Source organism: Eumetopias jubatus, unplaced genomic scaffold, assembly GCF_037043125.1.
Source record: "Eumetopias jubatus isolate StellerSeaLion01/CBP00866 unplaced genomic scaffold, mEumJub1_p1.0 scaffold_12, whole genome shotgun sequence".
Taxonomy (NCBI): domain Eukaryota; kingdom Metazoa; phylum Chordata; class Mammalia; order Carnivora; family Otariidae; genus Eumetopias; species Eumetopias jubatus.
The window spans coordinates 49,825,589-49,838,866 of record NW_028274818.1 but is presented as its reverse complement, the minus strand read 5'-3'; the positions used below and the strand labels follow the sequence as shown (position 1 = coordinate 49,838,866).

General features: G+C 41.1%; 1 pseudogene; it reads left to right on the top strand.

Moving 5' to 3' along the window:
• The first annotated feature begins 462 nt into the window (after positions 1-462).
• Positions 463-1,203, top strand: LOC114200090 (V-type proton ATPase subunit E 1 pseudogene; annotated as a pseudogene).
• The last annotated feature ends 12,075 nt before the right edge of the window (positions 1,204-13,278 follow it).

The following is a 13,278-nucleotide window of genomic DNA, read 5'->3' as shown; positions in this document are numbered from 1 at the left end:
ATCTCTCATTCTCTCTCTCTCAAATAAAAAAATAAAATCTTTTAAAAAAAATAATTAACTAGTGGGAAGGGAGTAGGATGGGGAGGAAGTGAAAGACAAAGAGGAGCTACGCGAAGGACGAGTAACTGATTGGATGTGGTGGCCAAGGTGGAGGGGCGGGGGTGGGGAGTCAGAGATGACTCAGAATTTTAGATCTAAATGCCTAAGAAGATCTCATAGTAACCCGAATAAGGAAAAAAGAACAAAGGGCAGACTTTCTGGAAAAAATGATATGCTTAATTTGGGATGCATGGAAATACCCATCATGCGAATGAAAAACAAAAACAAAGAACAAAACACCTTTATTTAGAAGAAAGTTTCGCTCTGGAGATTAAGAAGGAGAGGGTCCAAGGAACCGGAAGCCGGAGTTATAAAGCGAAGGAAGCCGAAAGCTCCGCTGGCTTTTCTTTTCCCCTTCCTTCCACAGCCCCCTTCCAGCCTAAGCTAGAGTCAGTGGGCCTCCGGCCTAGCAGAGCTTTCGCCATGGCCCTCAGCGATGCTGACATGCAAAAGCAGATTAAGCATATGATGGCTTTTATTGAACAAGAAGCCAATGAGAAAGCAGAGGAAATAGATGCGAAGGCAGAGGAAGAGTTCAACATTGAGAAAGGTCATCTTGTGCAAACCCAAAGACTGAAGATTATGGAATACTACGAGAAGAAAGAAAAGCAGATTGAGCAGCAGAAGAAAATTCAGATGTCTACTTTGATGAATCAAGCAAGGCTCAAAGTCCTCAGAGCAAGAGATGACCTTATTACAGACCTACTAAATGAAGCAAAACAGAGACTCAGCAAAGTGGTAAAAGATACAACCAGGTACCAGGTGCTGTTGGATGGACTGGTCCTTCAGGGTTTGTACCAACTGTTAGAGCCTCGAATGATTGTTCGTTGCAGGAAGCAGGATTTCCCTCTGGTAAAGGCTGCAGTGCAAAAAGCGATGCCTATGTACAAAATTGCCACCAAAAAAGATGTTGATGTCCAAATTGATCAGGAGGCCTACCTGCCTGAGGAAATAGCTGGTGGAGTTGAGATCTATAATGGGGATCATAAAATAAAAGTTTCCAATACCCTAGAAAGCCGGCTGGATCTCATAGCCCAGCAGATGATGCCAGAAGTACGGGGAGCCTTACTTGGTGCAAATGCCAACAGGAAGTTTTTGGACTAAACCTTTGGGCAAGGTGGAGTTCATTCACTGCTCTCCTTCTGTCATGCGGAAGTTTCCGATACTTGAAAAAACAAGATATCTGTGGCTTCCCCTTTGCTGTTCTAATATTCTGTATTTATCAGTGGATCCTCTCTGTAGCTAATGCCCTTGGCCTAATTGTTAACAGGAGAGAAAGTTTCACTTATTATGATCAGGAAACCTCCTTCTTAGCTTACTGAAAGTAGCACAACTTACATTTGCTTCTGTACCATGAAGGTGAGGGTGTCAGATGGTGGTTACCAGTGCTTCCCCGAGTCTCTGCTCTTCCTCTCGTCTTCTGCTGTCGTTCTCGAGTCTAGAGGGTGATGTGTGTGGTGTTCTCTGACATTAAGTCTCTGCTCTTTAGGCTTCAGATGCATGGGGCTCATGCATTCCTGCCAGCACTAGTAGCTTCACTGTTCACCTGTTTGGGACTAGAAGCGTTCCTCATCTGTAAATGTGATTTAGAATCTAAGCCATGATTTGGTCTTCTTATTTATTAAAACAAAAGGTTTACATGGAAAAAAAAAAAAAAAAGAAGGAGAGGGTCCTATATCGGGTAATGGTTGATAGTCTGGAGAAAGCTTCAGATTACTAACGGAGGGCATAAAGGGAAAAAAAAGAGACAAGGGTAGTCCCTTGAAGGCAGCATCTAATTTCATGGGGTTTGGAGTAAAATGGCATCCAGAGAACAGTCTGAGAGGTAGGAAGAAAATAAAATGGATCCCATGTCTCTAGAATGTTTGAAAATCAAGAAGGTACAGAAAGCTGTGTTTTTTGCCAATGCAGTTGTCTGGAATGCCTAGCCCCCTCCATCTGGCCAATTCCAATTCATCCATAAGGCTCAGTGTAAATGTCACCTCCTCTGCGGAGTCACTCTAAGCCATTTCCTAAGAAAAGAGTCCTGTTCTTTCTCTGCTATAGGAATTCTCACTTTACATTATCATTGCTTCTAGTCATTTGGTCACATGGTAGACATTTTTTAAATGCCTGTTGATGGGTGCCAGGGCTAGTATTGAAGGCATAAGAGAAGGGGCTAGTTTTGCTTATTGTGGGATGTGGGTGCATGAAATACATGCATAATATACAAACAGGTTTAATATGGTTTGAGATGATGCATCCAATAGTATGCGTGCCCTGAACCTGGGAAGACCTTAAACCATCCTGAGAAAAGACCACCAGAGCAACTTTGAAATAGAGAGGAAGCAAGAAACAGTGCACACTTATTGGTCCTCTGTGCTGGTCACTTTATTTCACATACCTCACTGAAATCAAGGCATGAGGTTATGGTAAAGACAGAGAAGCTAATCCTATAAAAATGTTCTCTTCCTTGAACATCCTTGTTTCACCTGTAGCAGTGACTGACATGAAGGCAGGTCTACCTTGACCTTCAGGAACAGAGAACATCCATCTAGCAGTCTAGTGATTTCAGTCCAAACCCCACAAACAAGTATCTAATTGTTATAAAAAGTTCAACTTATTAATAAACAGATACAGGCAAAGCAAGCTCTCCACATCCCACAAAGAATAATTATGATGGTTTTAGAAACAAGCTATGACTTACCAGACTTGTTGGCAACTTGCAGCCCTTGTTAAATCTATATACTTAGTTTTGTTGCCTTTATAAAATATATTAACAAAATAATAGCAATAAGGCTCTGAAAAGATGCAATGCCTTGATGAAGCCCGGGGTGGGGGGGCGGTTATGGAGTGAGGCAATCAGAGGAAGGTAAGCAGTGCCTTTTAGCTTACAAAAATTTTCAGTGGAGTTTTTTTATTAATTTCAGATTTAAAAATTATTAAAAATGGGACTACACGCGCAAAATATAATCTCATTGATGAAAATGACAGCCTAAAATCCTATTTCAAACTCAATTTTTAATACATGGAAGTTGTTCCCGAGTATCTGAGTCATATTAGGATATTCTTGTTGAAATTACCACAGTCTGTGGAGAAAATTAACTTTCTGAAGTATCCCATAAGTGCAGAAGTTATGGGCTTTTTAAAAATTAACATTGAATTTTCTAAAATATATTGCTGGGTTGTCCTAGGATTGTATCTTTAAATAAAATAGGCATCATCTCTATTAAATGTATACAAATTTAAATTATATACAGTTTTTAATATAACTGTGGTATGATAATCTTATACTACGTATCTGACATTATATCACTTTCTCTACATATGCATCTTTCTCTCTGGTTATTTAAAATGAAACAACTCACAGGTTTTATTAATGTGTCTCTGAGAAAAGAAAGGCAGAGGCAACTGCCTTCCCTGGCAATCAATCACTGCCACATTATTTTCAAATTTTCATCATGAAATTGCATTTATGAAAAGTTACCCTGGGGGAGGGTAGGGGTGAATATTACAAAAAACCAAAGTGAAGAGGCAAAGAGAAAGTCAAAACCCAATGATCATTTCCAGGCCAAATATCAGGCCAGACTTAATTTTTTTGAATAATCGAGCATTATCTTAATGTCTTATGTGTTGTTCTGGATATAAAGATGTGGCTTAGAATATCTCCCTATCCTGAAACCACACCAGAGAATCAAGAACGGATGTCAGCTTCCTCTAATTTTGTGGAGTTGGCAAAGGGGCAAGAGTCCTGTGGAGTAACAGGGAGAGTCAGGCTTGCAGTCCCTAATTGCTCTATTTGCACTTTAATGGTTCTCTCTGCTGTCTTCTGTTTTGTAGAACTTCTACTCATGATCAACAGGCTGTATGTACAAGGTAGTGACTATGCTTTTACAACTTTTTAAACTACTTAGAGCCACTTGCACATTTGGGAAGAATTCCATTTGCAGAGACCAAGCTATCACATTAGTTGAGTGAATATGCATCTTAAGGATTGCATGTTAATGAGACCAAGTAGAATTCGGTCATTTGAAAACAACTGACCAGGCATGCAAATGCTGGGACACTGTGTACAAAAGGAAGTTCTTGATTGGGCCGTTGATTTGCATAATTGAAGTAATTCCCTTCGTGGTTTGTTTTACTCTGACCATAAAACTCACCAGACCATGGAGGAGGGTCGTAGGTCAATCAGAATGATGACACATTTTAAGCCTTCCTCTGCTTCAGTTGCATTTTCAGGTAATCTGGTTATCTGCTCTGTGGTAGGAAGGGTGTGCCCAGTATGTTAGATCAATTGAGAATTTTTCTCCTGTGTTCAGATCAGGGAAAGACAGAAAGTCAGAGTCATCACTTTCTATAGTCTTGAATCCTGGAATACGTTCGCTTAAGCTCAGAGAAAGTGTATAGAAGGGAGCTCAAGAGTGGACGAGGTAGGAGTTAGAACAGGGTTTTGATCTAGGCCTTGTGGCCACTTAGTTCTAGAACACCAATCAATCATGTCCCCATTCCAGCCCTCAAAAGACCCCAGGTAGAATGACCAGAGGAACTAGGCTGAGGGCCAAGGGAAAGAAATCTGAGTCAGATGGCAAAACCCATTCCTAAAGCTCAGAGGTGGCCAAGCTCATCAAGGTAGGTTTGGGAAACCATGCTCAAGTTGGATGGAAAATATGAAAAGACCATTTTTATACGACAAAATAAATGGCCGTTTTATGTGGTTCAATTCAGCTATTAGGTGTCTGTTTTGCTGGAGTAGGTGTCTTCCTCAGTAAAAGAGTCCAGTGGGGATGGGTGGTTAGTGAGATCTTAGAGGTTTTGATGCTGATTCCTTTCAAAACATTCTATTTCCTCCTTAAATGTTTGTTTTAAAGAACAACTTTACAAGTAAACACAGGTATAGCATTCGATACTTATGAACTGCTTCAAAACATTTAATCTGATCAAGTCCTCATAGCCCTATCAGCAAAAAACCCATTATCATTCCTTGGCTTCCAACACATGGCGCCATCCCCTTTACTCCCCCATGAATGGGCCATTCTTTTTCTGACTTCCTAACTGGCTTTTCTGTGTTGGCTGCTTGTTTAAGGGCATTTTTTCAGGTTCAAGTCTCCTTCTTCTTTTCTACCCCAGAGACATCACTCATTTTTATACACATGACCTTGACATTTTTATCTCCTACCTGGACCTTTTCCCTAAACTCTACTTCTACCATTCAGACTGCCCACTGGACACTTGGTACTTAATTTTCCAGCATCGCCTCAAACTCAACAACTTTATGGCTGAATTCATCATTTCTTTTCCGTCGTCCCTTCATCCCTTGTGGCTCCTCCTTCTAACTTTCCACTTCTGTTAATGGCATCATCATTCTCCCAGTTATCTAGGTGCAACTTGTTTCCATCACCTTGGACTACTCTTTCTCCCTTGTCTTCCACATTTCATCAGTCAAGGCCTTCTGATTACTCTTCCATAATTTCTCTCTACCAACGGTGTCAGAGAATGGAGGTAGGAATTGGATAATTTACCCATTATCAGAATACACTGTTACCTCACTAACCCAAGGAACACTCAGGCAATTTCCTTCATGTTCCATGTCATCTGTGTCCTAGGCTTTCCCTTTTGAGTGGTAAGAAATATTAAAGTCAAGACCATCAGATAAAGAACAAGCAAACAAAACTTCCCTGGGGGTGTCTGGCCTGTGGTTGCTAGGTTGGGGAACTGAGGTAGAAAGGGGCTTTTGTACAGTTTACTTGGGGGATCCAGACTTTAAATTTGCAACACCAAAAAAATGGAAAACCAAGGAATTCCAAGGAAGAGTAGAAAACTCTACAGAGGAAGATAGATTTGGCCCTGAGATCCCAATTTGCCACAATTTCAAACATTATTTTAGCCCTCAGGACAAAGAAAGTGATACATTGCAACTGTCAAAAAAAAAAAAAAAAAAAACCTACTCCATTTTCTTTTCTATTTCTTCCTTCTGAGCAGAGGTATAGGTACAAATTGCTGCTCCAGACCAGGCTAATGGGGAAAATAATGTAAAATTTTAAATAAGTCATCTCAGTTAATTAGATGACTGGGAATAGAGTACAAATGCGACCATGGACCCAGTGGAGGAAAAGTGGGCACCATAGAGATGCTTGACACCCTGAGGTTTCAGTAATTTGTTGTAAAATTATTATAATAATCAAGTAGCATACAGTGCATGTAAGGATTATAAGGAGAGATTAAATCAGTAGACAAAAGGACTAAGTATATTGATGTGTACATTAGGGAGAGCAATTATGTATAAGTTATCATAACCATGTATGCCCAAGCAATGATTATAGCCTTCATACCCTGACATGTTATTTACTAAGGGGCAATATAGCACAGGGATTCAAAGATAAATGCATACTGGACAGCCTTGGATTTGAGTTTTTTCTTCTGTCAATCACCATGTTACTTAATTTTTAGGCTTGAATTTCTATTTTCTATAAAATGGGAATTGTGATGTCTACTTCATAGGTTGTGAGGATTTAATGAAATAATGCATGGAAAGCACTTAGCTTTAGTATAAACTTTAATAAGAGCTTAATTACTCATAGTTTTTATTAGTGTTAACATTCTGTTTTCATGTAAATATGCACCAAGAAATCAAGTCAAGCTGTGGACAGTGCTATTGGTTTAGGCAAATCCTTATACTTCTTAACCTAGAGTCATGGATCCATAGGTGAAATATAGATAGATGTTGGTGAATGTTGCTTTGTGAATTGGTAATAGTCTCAGGCGATAAGTTCAGAGCTCTTCTGTTTTTAAGCATGATAATTTAGTGTGCTTGAACAACCTGTAACACATTTTGGCAAACTGTCATCCATTTTTGTGTATTACATTGCCAAATGCTTTAATGAAAGCATGATGTCTGTCAGCCTTCAGGCTTAGGGCAAGTCTCATTGAGACAGAGAGCCATGGATGGTATCCAGTCACAGGCAGTTCTCCCCAACACCTTCTACATGGTTCCCAAGGAGAAGAGAGGAGAATGAATATCTCAACACAATCTACTTGAATTGCTACAAAAGCAGTTGAAAGGGCACCCCAATGGGAAACAGATATTCCAGGAGAGAGAGGGAGAGGCCCTTCTCCTGTGTTTCCTCCTGGTGAGATGGAAAGAATAGAGGATTCTCCTTTCAGGGACAGTGTTCTGACATCAAAATATTAATCATCCAACACTGTGAACAAGGTATTGGAGGGGAGACCCTGAAACTTCAGTATTTCCCAAGGAGAAGGCTTTAAAAAGTTTAAAGAAATTTTTGCAAATTATAAATACACTTGTATTATTATTATTTATTTCAGAGATCAGCATTCATTAAAGTGAAATGAGCAGTTAATGGGCTACTTTGTGGCTTATCTTTTGCATCATCATTAAATTTGAGGGTAGGTACATGCATTCCCTTAAGTATGCTAGAAGGCAGAATGGTTTCAGTTTTTTTTGTATTTATTGTTGTTACTGTTTTCATTAGTAGCCAATTAATTATTCCTAATGAATTATCAAAGGCACTAATGATATCTAGGTTCTTCTTTTTCACTAACTAGTTCAACTATAGAAAACAATATTTCCTGGAAAGTTTTTTTTTTTTTAACCCATTTATTCTCTCCTCTACTGACCTCAAATTGATCCCTCCCACTGGCCAGTGGAGGCTAGAAGAAAGTGAGGAGAAGGTCGGAAAAGTGTAGTGGTGGTAACAGCTCTTCCATGCTCCAGCTCAATGCCAGAGGAAGGAGCTCCAGTAAAGTAAATCAAGTCAACACCACCCGGCCTGTTCCTTTGTCCTTTGTCCTTTGTCCTTTTATATACAACTATTAAATCAGCTTTAAGTTCCCTGAGGGTAGGAATATAAGGTCTACTTGCAAACTGTGTTCAGGATCTAGCACCTCACTTAATGTTAAATAATAAGTGCATTTTAATTGGCCTACTTTCAAAGCACCAGATTAAATTATTCTCCTAATTAATTGGTTGATCTCATATTTCACTTATATTGTCAGGTTATTATTTTTCCCTTTAGGGCTCAAGACACCACTGACAGTTCAAATACTTCTTCATTAATTACCATGTCTTAGATTCCATATAATCTTATTATAATTATTTTGATATCATATTTATTGCAGACCAGCATGTATTAGGAGCAATTAAGAACAGAGAATTAGTTTCAGTTCTTCCCACTAATATACACATTGAGTCACTGCTCAAAATCCAATGGAAGGTGTACTTGGCTTGGCAGAAAAGAGGCTTCAACTAGGTTTAATTGGTCAGACATTAAACCAGTTTTGTGAAAGTGATCAATTAACATTTTTAGTGTTGGATCAAGTTTCTTTTTCACCAGCTTAACATTTCTTGTTAACTGGTTCATCTTCTCCTCCTTAGGTAGCTGTGATAGACAACTACATTTTAAGAGGGAACTAGGCAAGCTGGTAGTTCTTAAAGGAAAAGGAAGGTGGAGAGAGAAGGATCTGAAAATCAGCCCACGTCGTATACATGGTTAAAGGAACAGTGAGTGTTTAGTCCGGAGAGCAGAAGATGTGGGGAGACCTACATGACACTAACATTTAAAAGAACTTACATGGATAGGAAATGGGTTAATTTCATGTAACAGAACCAAGGTCAAAGGGTGGATGCTGCAGAGAAAGAAACATTTGCACAATATAAGAAAAACTAAACAAACTGTTAAAATCATATATACACTGGGGACCCTTATACAGATATTCCCGTCACTCTTAAAAAGGTGTTAAAGAAGCTAGATTTTTAAAAATTCATCAAATAATAATTATAATTGCCTACTATGTGAGACACATTTATAAATAGAAGCGAACAAATCCAAGTGCAGGTTACCAAGGAGCTTAGTTTTTAGTGTGTCTTATGGTGGGGGTGGAGGGAGGGTTGGGGACAGTTCCAGAACATGAGCAGTCACACCTCTGTGTCTCAGGTAGAGGTATGTGGTATGCCAGGAAGTCAGGGGACTGAGATCAGAGAGGCTGTTTGGGCCTAAGCATTTCAGAGATTTATGGAACAGGGTGGAGAATTGAGATTTGAAACCAAGTGCAAAGGGCCTTTGGAGGGTTTTAAGCAGAGAAGACATGATTTGAATTCCATTTTTGAAAGATCACTCCATCTGTTGCGTGGAGAATGGATTAAGGAGAAGAATGGAAGCAGAGGTACCCACCAGAGACCACTGGTTGAGACAGGTAAGGTGCAGTGGACAGACCCGGGATAGTTCTGGCGGTAGAGGTGCTGCTAGATAAGAAGCACAGATGAGAGAATGGCTGGAAGGTGGTGCCTCCCTCCAAGGGATGCGTGAAACAGGAATTCCTGTAAGAGGGAGGTTGGAGATAAAGGTCTTTGGAGGCCCCTTCAACCCTGAAGTTGTGTAATTTTGTGGTCAACTTTGGGTGTGGCAACACCAGTTCCTCCATTTAACCTCTCTGCTAATGCAGAAGCACTTATGTGAGCACCAACATAGATTATGGGACTGAGAGAGAGCATGGCATCTCTGAAGGCAGAGATGTTCTATTGTTTTCTTCACTACTGTACTTCTAGTGCCTATTATAGTGCCTGGAAAATAATCAGAACCCAATATATATTTGGTGCGTGAATACAAAGATGAAAAGTCCGTAAATCTTTTAAACCCGTAGTCGACGTTCAAACTGACTCATCCTTATTCAATCCACCTTGCTCTTATTGTAATGTGAGAGTTGTACTTGGTGCCAACATGAAGAATAAATAGTCGCTTACATATATAGGTTTTGAAGCTCAGCAGTTAAGATGTGTCAGAATATTACTCTCTCAAACTCACAAGTCTTGAACTTGTCTTTTCTTGTCCAACTATGCCAAGTCTTCCAAATGAAGAAATACCATAAAAACAGAAATAAATAACAAGCTAACATTAAGTAAAACCACTTGAATAGTGTGTTTGTGCTTTAAGGACATGTGTGCTATGTGGACACTAGGGAAAGTTTTTTGCCGAATCATGCAGCAGGCCCTCAGTAAATGTCAGTGGATTTCCCAAAGTCTAAGTTCACTGACGGTGAGAAAATATGCCAAGTGTGGTTCTTCAGTCTACCTGGAAGAGATATTCAGCTCTGCTTATGACGTCCTCGGTTCTTATGATTCTCACCGGAATTAGACCATCATGTCAAGGTGTCTATATAGCTGCCTTTAAATCATTTTGGATAAACTGCTTCCTGGCTTTAAGTTTTTGTTCAATGTACACCTACCTGGCAAGTTCCAAAGACCCAACAGTGGGCCCTCTAGAGGTTTTCTCTGCCTGCTCTTCCCTCCCCCCCCCCCCGTCTCTCATTGGACTGTTTCCTCCGTTCCCTGTCATTCACAGAGTTTTATTGCGCAGACGGGAAGACAACGATGAGGATCCAACACTAAACAGAACCTGCAACAAGCAGAAACTGTTGTCAAGGCAACGGAATCAGAGTCCTGCATCCAGCCATCACAGTGTGGGGGAAGTTTCGGATGAGATCACTTGAGGGGCAGGGGGACCCTTCAGGAAAAAAGCTGAGCTGATAAAGGACCAAGCAGTTGCCATTCCAAGTGATGTCTTTTTCTGTTTTCCTTTCTCAATAAAGAGAAGAGCCTGTGAAAGGCCTGAAAGATAAGCAGGTTGGGTAAACTCGATGGGATTTCAAAGGCTCCTGTTCAATTAATCTGACTGCAGCTAGATGAGAACAGTTGTGCTCCTGGGTACAAGCAGAGGGGAGATTTTAGGGCAAGGAGACAGGAGGAAAGGGGACAGGGCATTAAAACACACTTCTGAAGCACCGTGTACACTATAATAGGGGTGATCGCCTTTATTTATACAATGCCTTTTGTCCAGGATCCTGCAAGCACAGCATAGACATCACCTCCCTGGGCTTCCAAACACCCCTGTGAGCTGAGGATCAAGGACAGGGATTATTTTCCAGATGGGAAAACTGGCACTCAAGAACAGCATATGTGCCAAGACCCCTTCACAAGAGAGTGGCCCAGCCAGAAACTGGATGCAGGTAAAAATAACAATAAATTCTTTTTAATTGCTTCTTAACATCGTCCCTGCTGGATTGAGAATCTATTTCACAAAACTGACTTTAAAGGGCCAAAGTCTCTCTTTCTCCCTGTCACAGTGAGGCTGCATACTCTGAATGCAGTTGTTTAAGCCCCTGATGCATGGACTGAGGGGGGTCAAGGGTGGGTTTGCGGGATACAGTCATCACGTCAAAATGCTCTTGGACAGCACTGCAGTTGCTCTGGACTTCATGCTCCTGGCATACTGCCCTTTTAGGGGATTCATTTTGGCACCTTTCTGCCATGTGGATTCTCAAACTGGGAATCTTAATCAAACCAATGTTTATTGATTGCCTACCATGTTCAGACCTCGTGCTATGACTGAGTCACAAATGTTACCTACGGTACTCACCTGCAAAAACCACTGTGTCTACCACAGAGCCTTCTACAGAAGAAGGAAGGAAAACACACAGTGAACAAGATATAAATGAAGGGGAAATGAGCTCTAAGGTACCACAGGCCAAATAGTGGTAGCAGGTGTGCAGGCTTCTGAGAAGAGCAGAGTGTGGGTGAGCGGAAGTCAGAGGAGCCTTGGCCAAGGAAGGCCTCGTGAGCCATTTGTTAGAGATTTGGTCTGGTGAGTGGAACGAGACGGTATCAGCTCCAGATGAAACAGACCTGCATACACACCATCACACACCTTCCACACGTGCTCCAGCAAGAAGGACCTAGCGAGCTATATTGCAAATATTTATTTACAATAAATGGCAGTCAACTCCTTCCCTAGACTCGGTCCTTCTGGGTTGGGACTGTGCTCTAGCCTTCGCTGTATTGCTAGTGCCTAGTTCTGGGCCTGACACACAGTAGGTGATCAGTAAACATATGATAAATGAGTGGATAGGTGAATCAGTGAATAAAAAATGTCCTGAGATGACAACAACAACAACAATAATATCTAATGCTAGCTTTCGTACAGCAAGAATTCATAGCTGATGTTGAATAAACAAATGGTAATTCCAAGTTCCCACCTAGGACAGTAGGCTGTGATTTGGGTGGTTTGAGTCTCGGCTCTGCCAGGTACTACCACTATGACCTTAGGACAAGGCTCCAAATATGTTTCCTCACTTGTCAAATCTGAATGAAATAATTATATTTACCTCAGTTGTCGTGGTAAGGTTGAAATAAGGCACGCAAAAATGCTTCGTAAAGTGTAAATCCGTGTACAAATCTCAGTCTTTTTTGCCATCCGTAGTATAATTTAGCATATTAATTTATGTCAGCCATTACATATTTCTCCCACCAAAGTACTATTGTAAATCATAGGCCTTTTAAGGCTGAAATGGCCTAATCTTAAGATAAATAAGCCAAAGTTGACATAAAATAATTTCTCCCAAGTTCCAACAGGCAGGATTAGAGTCATGTTCCAGACTCCTGGGCTGCGCTCCTTCCACAGAGCAGCTCTTAGAAGGCCCCAGGAGCAGATTAGTCTTGCAAACACGGAAGATAATGTGGTTGCCTTTCTCCCTTCTCTGTTCTCATCATTCAGCATCACCACATCGGAGCAGAACTGGAAACATTTCTGCAGTCACTTCTCGTCTCTACCCTCACTCAAGGCCAGATGCTACTTCTCTGTCCGGAAGCTGTGGCAGTGTTTGGCCAGCCTCCCAGCTCGAGTCCGCCCCCCACCTCCACTCTGGACTCTCGTGCTAAATCATCTTTCTCAAGCATCATGCGAGCAGGTGATTGCCCATCTCAGACACTTCAAAAAGCCTCTGATTGCTTCTTTTCCTAAAAGCCCCCTTCATGAAGTTTGAACCTCTTTATGCTTTATGCAGCCCTTCCCAGGCTTATGGAGCCCCCTGGTCAGGGGTGGTGGGGTGGGACTCTGTCCCTTACCATTATCTACCAAGCCCCCCCTAGATCTTCAGTACAAATTTATTAAGTTAGAAGAATCATATTGAACCTTATGAAATAACCATTCTTCCAACTTCCCTTCTCGGTTGTGACACACAAGCTCACAAATTCCCAGCCAAGCCTTATGACATGCACGAATTCCGCGGACTGTATTCCACGACACTTGATACAAGCAGGGCCGCCAGCAGGGTGCTCATGCATTCACCATATTAACCTTCTTCCTCCTCTGGTCCGCCAGCAACTCTCTTGTTTACCACCTCCACCTACTT